Here is an 8,490-nt window from a genome sequence, read left to right on the forward strand (position 1 = left end):
TTGCTGCAGCGGCAATACCACCGGAGATGGAAGTCTTGCCATCGAATGATACAACAAGGGAAGGCAGGGATGAGGGCGTTTGTCCCATGATTCAAGCCTCATCTTGAGGTTGATGAACCAATTTTATATTCATTGCTGTTCTATTATTCTATCTTTATATTATGGATAGTTTAAATATAATAGTTTGGAACATTATGGGTGCATCTAATAAGTTAGCCGGGGTGAATTGCAAAGAGCTTGTTAGGAAATTTAAGCCTGTCTTTTTTATTGTGGTTAAAACTCATTGTCCCTTTCAACACTTGAAACTATTCTGGAAAAGGTTTCGTTATCATTCTATTGGTACAGTGGAGGCAACAGGGCATAAGGGGGGCATATAGCTCCTTTCCACAATGTCGGATGCTTGTTGCAAGTGGGTAGATGTTTTTGATCAGTGTGTTACGGTGGAGGTTTAGTTAGATAATGTGATTTGGAGGTGTAATGGTATTTATGGTAGTCCTCATTTTAATACCAGAATTCTTCTGTGGGATTATCTTGTGACTCATTCCTCATCTTTTTGCGGGCTATGGATCATTCTTGATTATTTTAATAAAGTCCTCTTCTTTCATGAATTTAAGGGTTGTCTCTTTTCAAGTCGATGCACAGATCAGTTCGCTGCCTCATTGGGGGATAGCGATCTGTTTGACTTAAAGACTATCAGAAGACGATTTTCTCGGTACAGAAGGGTGAAAAATTATGTTGAGGTGAAAAAAAAGCTTGACCGAGTTTATATCAATAGTGGATGGCTATCTACTAAATAGACTTCAGTCTGATCATTGTTCTGTCTTAGTTCACTGTAAAGGGGGCCCAGCCGAAAAGAAATAGATCTTTCCAGTTTATTGTGGCTTGGGCTACCCATCCAGAGTATAGAGATATTGTGACCCAATCGTGGCGGTCTAGCTATAGACAGGTGCATGGCAAGATTTTGGAAGTGTAGAAGAACTCTCTAGAGTTTAATTATAAAGTGTTTAGTAACATTTTTATTAGGAAAAGAGAATTGGAGCGACAAAATAATTTCCTATAGAAGTGGCTAAAAGTGATGGAAGATTCTTCTATGTGGCAAAAAGAATGACAGTTGATTGTGGATTACAGCACCAGTTACATTGGAGGAAGTTAAGTCAGCTATTTTTAATATGCATTCTTTTAAGGCATCGGGTCCTGATGGGTTTCAACCTTTTTTCTTCAAAGAATATTGGGAGATTATTGGTTCTGATGTTTGGACTATAGTTAGTCAAGTGATCTCTGGTATGGATATTGATCCGAGAATGATGGAAACTCTCCTGATTCTTATTCCGAAGGTAGAAGCCCCGATTTCCATGAAGGATTTCAGACCTATCAATCTTTGTAATGTGGCTTACAAAGTTATAACAAAGTTCCTAATCAATAGACTTCGTCCTCATCTCACAGACATTGTTGGGCCCCTCCAAGGAGGTTTTATTCCAGGAAGGGAAACTCCTGACAACATCATTATTGCATAAGAGGTTCTCCACTTTATGAAGAAAAAAAATCCAAGAAAGGCACTTTAGCCTTTAAGATTGATGGGGAGAAAACCTATGACAGAGTTGATTGGAGGTTTGTGATGCATACCCTTAGGAATTTTGGCTTTCGTACCCCTACAATCAATCTGATTATGCATTGTGTCACTGCCTCTTCGTTGTCTATCCTGTGAAATGGAGAGAGATTAAATAAATTCACTCCTAGTCGGGGACTCAGACAAGGAGACACGATGTCACCATATCTGTTTGTGTTGTGTATGGAGAGATTGTCCTGCTTTATTAATCATCAAGTTGATAGAGACTTGTGGAAGCTGGTTGCCATTTCTAGAGGGGGTCCAAAAATTTCTTATTTGATGTTCGCCGATGATTTGCTTCTTTTCTGTAAAACTAAGAATGGAAAGTTCAAAATGTAATGGTTGCTTTGGATAACTTCTGTAGAGCCTCTGGGATGAAGGTTAATGTGGAGAAATCTAAAGCGCTATGCTCTAAGAATGTCTTAGCGACCAGAAAAGAAATTTTTTACTGGGGTGTCATCCATCAAATTTGTCCAGAACATGGACAAGTATCTAAGGGTTAGCCTTAGTCACTCTTGGGTGAAACGAGCAGCGTTCAATGATGTTTTGGACAAGATTCAGGGGAGGCTGACCAGTTGAAAAGGGAGATTGCTTACCAAGGCGGAAAGACTCTGTTTGATCAATTCAGTAGTGGCTGCAATTCCTTCTTACCGCATCCAAGTATCTTTCTTTTCTAAAGGGGTATCCAATAAGATAGAATCTTTGATGTAGAGCTTTCTCTGGAAAGGTCAAAATAATGGTAGAGACATGAATCTGGTTAGTTGGAAGGTGTTGGTCATCCCTAAGAAGTTTGGTGGTTTGGGGATTCGAGATCCATTTTTGTGCTAATGCTACTTTTCTTGGGAAGATAGTTTGGCAATTTTTTCATCATCCAAACAAATCATGGGTTCAATTGTTGGCAAAAAAATACCATTCCTCTCCTGGAGACTATTTCTGTCGGTCTCGAGACACGGACTCCTATGTTTGAAAGAGTATATGTAAAAATTGGGATCTCTTGAAGGATGACTTTGTTTGGTGCATTGGGGATCTAAACCAAAACTTTTGGTTTTTTAATTGGAGGAAAGAGGGGCAGTTTTGTCATTAGATGGATTATGTTCACATTTTTATTTGGATCTCTAGATCTTAGATCTTTGGTCATCTGGACAGTGACACCTTCAGAATATCTATTCTCCTCTAAACCAGTTTTTTTTGCAAGGTAACATTCTTTTCTATAAATCGGATGTGCAAGCAGATTCAGTGGTATGATGGTTTTAGTCTAGTGCGGCGTCAAAGGTTTATAACTCTCGTAGGAGTTACTTGGAGCTCAGTAAGAAGAAATTTGGTTGGGAGGACCAGGGGCATTGGTCTTGGCTTTGACGTCAGCTTATTCCGAAAAAAACATAAATTTTTGGCCTGGCTTTTCTTAAGGAGGCTCTGTCCACTGATGCTTTTTGTTTCAGGAGGGGCATCTCATCGATGGACAGTTGTTCACGATAAAAAATCGGTTATTCATTGTATTCGGAATTGTCCGAAAGCTCAGCTAGTTTGGCAAGCTTTGAAAATTTCTGATCAACCTTTGGATTTGATGAACTGGTTCTTATTTCATAGCAAAGAGCGTTCTTTTAGATTTTTTTCTAGTCTATAGTGGATTTGGCGTTCCAGAAATAATGAGATCTTTCGTCCACACGAGTCTTGGCACTGAATAAGGTGACTAGTATGACTTCGTCCTTGAAAAAGGAACTTCGGAATGTTTTTTGAGTTACAATGAGTTTCTATCCCTTCTACTATTAGTGGCTCATGGATTTCTCCCGGTAGGTACTTTTAAGATTAATTGTGATACAAGTTATCCTGGTATTGGTGATCGTATTAGTTTTGCCTGTGTTAGCAGAGATTGGAATGAAAGTTAGCAACGAGGATATTTGGGAACAATTGAGAGTCGTAATATTCTGCAAGGAGAGTTATTTGTTATTTGGAGAGGATATCTTCTAGCTTGGAACTTGGGGAAAAAAGATGTTATTTGTAAAACAGATTGTGTGAATGCTTTTATTTTTATTAATAATTTTTAGGATAATTCTGGTTTTGTTCATCTTTTCGTGCTGAAAATTTAAGACATCATGTATTGAAAATACTCGTGTTGATCTTCTGTTAATCTTGAGAGATGCAAACAAAGTAGTAGACATTATAATAAAGACGACGATAAAGACTCATACTCATCAAGTAAAGTTTTCATTGCCTAAAAAAATTTGAAAATAGCATTCTGCGATACTACCTTGTTTCTTAAGCAGTTCTTTATTTTTTTTATTTTTTTTTGTTTGTTTTGTTACTTTTTAATTAAAAAATATCATATTCATTAATTTATGCAAAATTTATCTGTGATGGACAAGTGTAGTGGATAAGTTTTGAATTTTGTGTGTGATTATTTGATTTATTTCTGACCTACCATGTAATTTAACAACAATTTTGGATGATAGAGCACATAGGAACCATGTTTTAAAGAAGATACACAGCATATTTATTTTTATTAAAAATGCATGTTTACTCATTATGTATATCGTGTATATATTAATTCCTACACAACATATTTGTCATGGAATTAAAATTATTTATTAATATAAAATATATATTAAAAATAAATTAAATAATATATATTTATACATAAATATATGCCAATTTATTTTAATTTACGCATAACATTTTTTTTATTATTACAAGATAATTTATCAATAATAATTTTGGATAATGGTGCACCTCAGTGTCATAAAAAATAACGAAAAAAGAAAAAGATATATTTATATGTATGATACACGGATATTAAATAAATTATAATGATATTTTAATATTTTATTAATATTAAAAATATTAATTTTTAATTATTTTTAATATTTTTTAATTATATAAAATATTTAAATTAATTTTTATTTTAATAAATAATAATATATTATCTCTAAAATTATTTTAAGAATACATGAATAAGATTGAACATGTAACACCCTACCACACAGAGTTTTACGCTTAAGTCGTAAAATAGAGATGATGTGGTATTACGACCTCTAAAATAAAATATATATACATATATTTAATAGAAAGAATATAATATACGAGAAGTCTTGAAGAATAGGTAAAACAAAATCGTAAAATTAAAAGCACAACGCTCAGAAATAACGTAACTTGCGTACGAAAAAAGCTAGAGTTCACACACACAGAGTAAGAACAGAAGGTCAAGAGTACAAAGTAACAAACTCCAACTTAGTCTGCGAAACTAAGGTTGGCCATAAATATTTACATACATATATACATAACCCAAGGTCCGAAATACATATATAAAACTCTAGTTCTCCATAAACCTCTAAGAAGTACAAAAGTAAAACAAGTTATCAGGAGAGTTCTATACATATAATCATATATAAGCTATACACCAAGATAAAGTCCCAAAAGATCCACTTCGTTGCAGAGCTCCAGACGCCTAGCGAGATACCTCTCGTCTTGCATCTGAAAAATAACAACATCGTATGGGATGAGAACCGGAAATTCTCAGCATGGTAAAGGTAACACGTACATAAGACATAAGGTCCTGGGAATGCCAGAGGCAATTCTAGAACTCCGACACTCAGATTATAAAACTTAAGAATTAAAACTGAAACAATAAATAAGGGTGGTTTTCAAAGGATTCCTAAACTTAACCAAATACTTTAACCTAACTCTCCTTCATCCTCTTTCCTCCAAAACATCCAACACAAGTAGAATCACACAGACAAGCAAGCAGACAATAACAAACACAATTAGGATACAAGTAATGCAAGTAGCACGTATACAAGTAAGCATATGAAAGTTACATAGGCATTCTCAATTAGAGCATAAACAAGCAATTAAAACAATATGCATATGATGCATGCCTATCCTATGACTGATGAGTCTCATCTGTCGGTTATAAATCCAAACCCGACATGTCCAGTAGCTAACCCTGGATAGAACACCAAATACGGAGCAAGTGGACAATGCTGCAACCCTTGCATTTTATCCACGTACCTGGAGCAGGGGGCAGCTTCACCCTGCCTCTTACCCAGGTGGTGTTATAGTTCTCAACCTGGAGCAAGCGGCGACAGAATTCCACCCTTGCATCTTACCCGAAGCTTCAAACTCTTAACTGGAGCAAGTGGATACACCACTACATCTTACCCGGCAATCTCGCCTCTTACCCGGAGCAAGCAGATGACACCACTGCATCTTACCTGGAGGCATAACACAATCAATTTCAATTTTATTATCATTATAATTCATTCATAATCCTTCAACTTCACAATCCAATTCAGTTTTCATCATTTTTCCAATTCATTCATAATCATTTATAACCAATGCATAATCATCCTTTATAGTCATGGCATCACATATACTTCAGTTCTCTACATTTTTCATACATAATTTATCATTTTTCAACCTTACTTCACTCTCAAGTTATAACCCTTTCCTAGTTCTATCTCATTATTAGACATACTATTAAGATCTATGGCTAAAAGAATGAAAATAGGGGTTTAGAAGTTCAAAATTGAGTTTGAAACACAAGATGTTCATTTGCTGAAAAACAGGGCTATGCGTACGCATGTCATGTGTATGCGTATGCATACATGCCAGACAGAGACAACCTTCGCGTATAGAGAGAGGTTCGCGTACGCATACAATGCAGATTAGTCAAAAAATGGCTAAATTTACAGAATTTCAGCTTTACATTCTAAACTTCCGACACGCATAACTTCCGAACTTCTAATTTTATTTATTCATATCACCATTATCAACTCATCACCTAACAACCTAGCATCATCATAAACAATAATCATCCAGCAAATATTCAATCAATAGCAACAATATCATCAAAAGCACTAAACATTCAACATACTCATGCCTTCCCAACCTATCCTATGGTCATCTACCCTAAGTTTTCGCAAGACATTATATATTAAATACGAGAAACCTAAATTATACCTTGGCTGATTTTCTCGTATAACCCAAGACAACTCACTAGGCAAGATTGCAAGCCTCAACACCAAAATTCAGCAACTAGTTTCCAACTCTAAGCTTCCAATAAAACTTCCAACATTCCCAATTTGCTTCATATTACATATACAACTAACACATTTATCACATACATATACCAATTTCAATATCTAACACATGAAATCAAGGGATTGACTAGGGTTAATAATCCTTACCTTGGAGGTACATCAATTTAGCAAAAGTCCACTAATCCCTCAAGTCAATTTGATCCTAAAACATTAAATTAACCAAAATCTCAACACCCTAAAACTATGAAATTTTCAGATTTCAGAAGAGGAAATTGAAAATGAGAAAGCGGTGTTCTTACCTTACAATGTACCAGTCTTTATAGAGCTCGTCACTGCAGACATGTGGCCGCAGGTGCAGCGACTAGAGCTCGGAGTAAAACGTTGTGTGGATTTGAATGAAATCCAAGGATTTGGTGTTTTGGAGTGTTCTTCTCCCCTCTCTTGCCCTGAATTTTAGTATTCTTGGCATGAAGAAGAGAGAGGATGAACTGAAGCTCACTTAAGTTAGTGAATTGGTTGGGCTTACAGGCCCGGTTTGGGTCCGATTCGATCGATTTGGCCCATTTGGTCTAATTTTGGGTCAAATTCTTTAAAATTAGTGTTAAAATTCTTATTTTTATTAGCTCTATCCAATTAAACTATAAAATTCGCATTTCTAATTTCTTTTATTAAAAATTAATTTATTGATTTATTATTAGCTAATTTTACGGGATTTATAGAACACGCCCATACGTGATAGTATTTATGTGTGTCTAAACATGTTTGAAAAATTATTTTCTATTTTTTTTAGTAATACACGATTGATAAGAAGACACGTGTGTCGAACGGAATATGATGATATGCGTAGGGATGACAAACGGGTCTAAAACCGTGGGCCAACTTGCGTAACCCGCAAAAAAAAAAAGCGGGTCGGATTGAAAAATTGAGACCGCCACACATCACAATCCTGCCTAACCTGCACCGCTTAAACCGCGGGCTTTGGTAGCATTTGACGAGGCAGGGCGGGCTTTTCTGCCAGATTTAGAATTTTTTTTGAAGATGTTCTAATTTAGTGTTTTGGATTATATTTTACGTTCGATTGATTATGTTCTAAATTTGTAGATGTTTAATTATATATTTTGGACAATATTTATTTTACTTTGGACAATATTAATTTTATTATTTTCTTTCAAAAAACTTAGTTTATGATGATGTTTGTTACATATTTATTTAATATTTTTTAAATAATTTATATTATTTAATACTTAATAATAAAAATAAAAAATAAAAAAATGAGATTTAACAGGCTTGTCTTGCTAGCCCAGACCGACCAACTCATCAAAAAAACGGACATTTGAAGACACACAACACAACAAAAATATCTTTACTTATAAACATAAAAACGTAGATAATTTTTTTACGTAATAATTTTTAATCTAACAAATAATTCAACAAAAAATGATGAGAATAATATACAGAGGAGTCATATTTTAAAAGAGATAAGAAGTAAAAAAAGAAACAAAAAAATTATTTTTTTTTCAATGGTTATATAAGCTTTTAATGTTAGGGTTAACTCTAAACATATTTAGATTTCTCATCCTACAATTCCCCTCTGAAAAAAGTGAAAGTTTAAACAAAGTCACGCCAAGACTTTACAAACAAAGTAACAAACCAAGAAATCAATAACAAAACAACAACTCACTCTCTAATTTTGGCCTCTTGCAATTGAGAGCCAATATTTGTAGGCTTGATTGGGTTCTCGTCTTCTTCTCTTTTAAATATTTTTATCGTCTATTTGAAAAATAAATTTTTTTTTCTCATTTTTAATAATGGTTCAATTTGTAGTGCAATTGTTTGACCATATAATGT

This window comes from Arachis duranensis, chromosome 6 (genome assembly GCF_000817695.3).
Source record: "Arachis duranensis cultivar V14167 chromosome 6, aradu.V14167.gnm2.J7QH, whole genome shotgun sequence".
NCBI classification, from domain to species: domain Eukaryota; kingdom Viridiplantae; phylum Streptophyta; class Magnoliopsida; order Fabales; family Fabaceae; genus Arachis; species Arachis duranensis.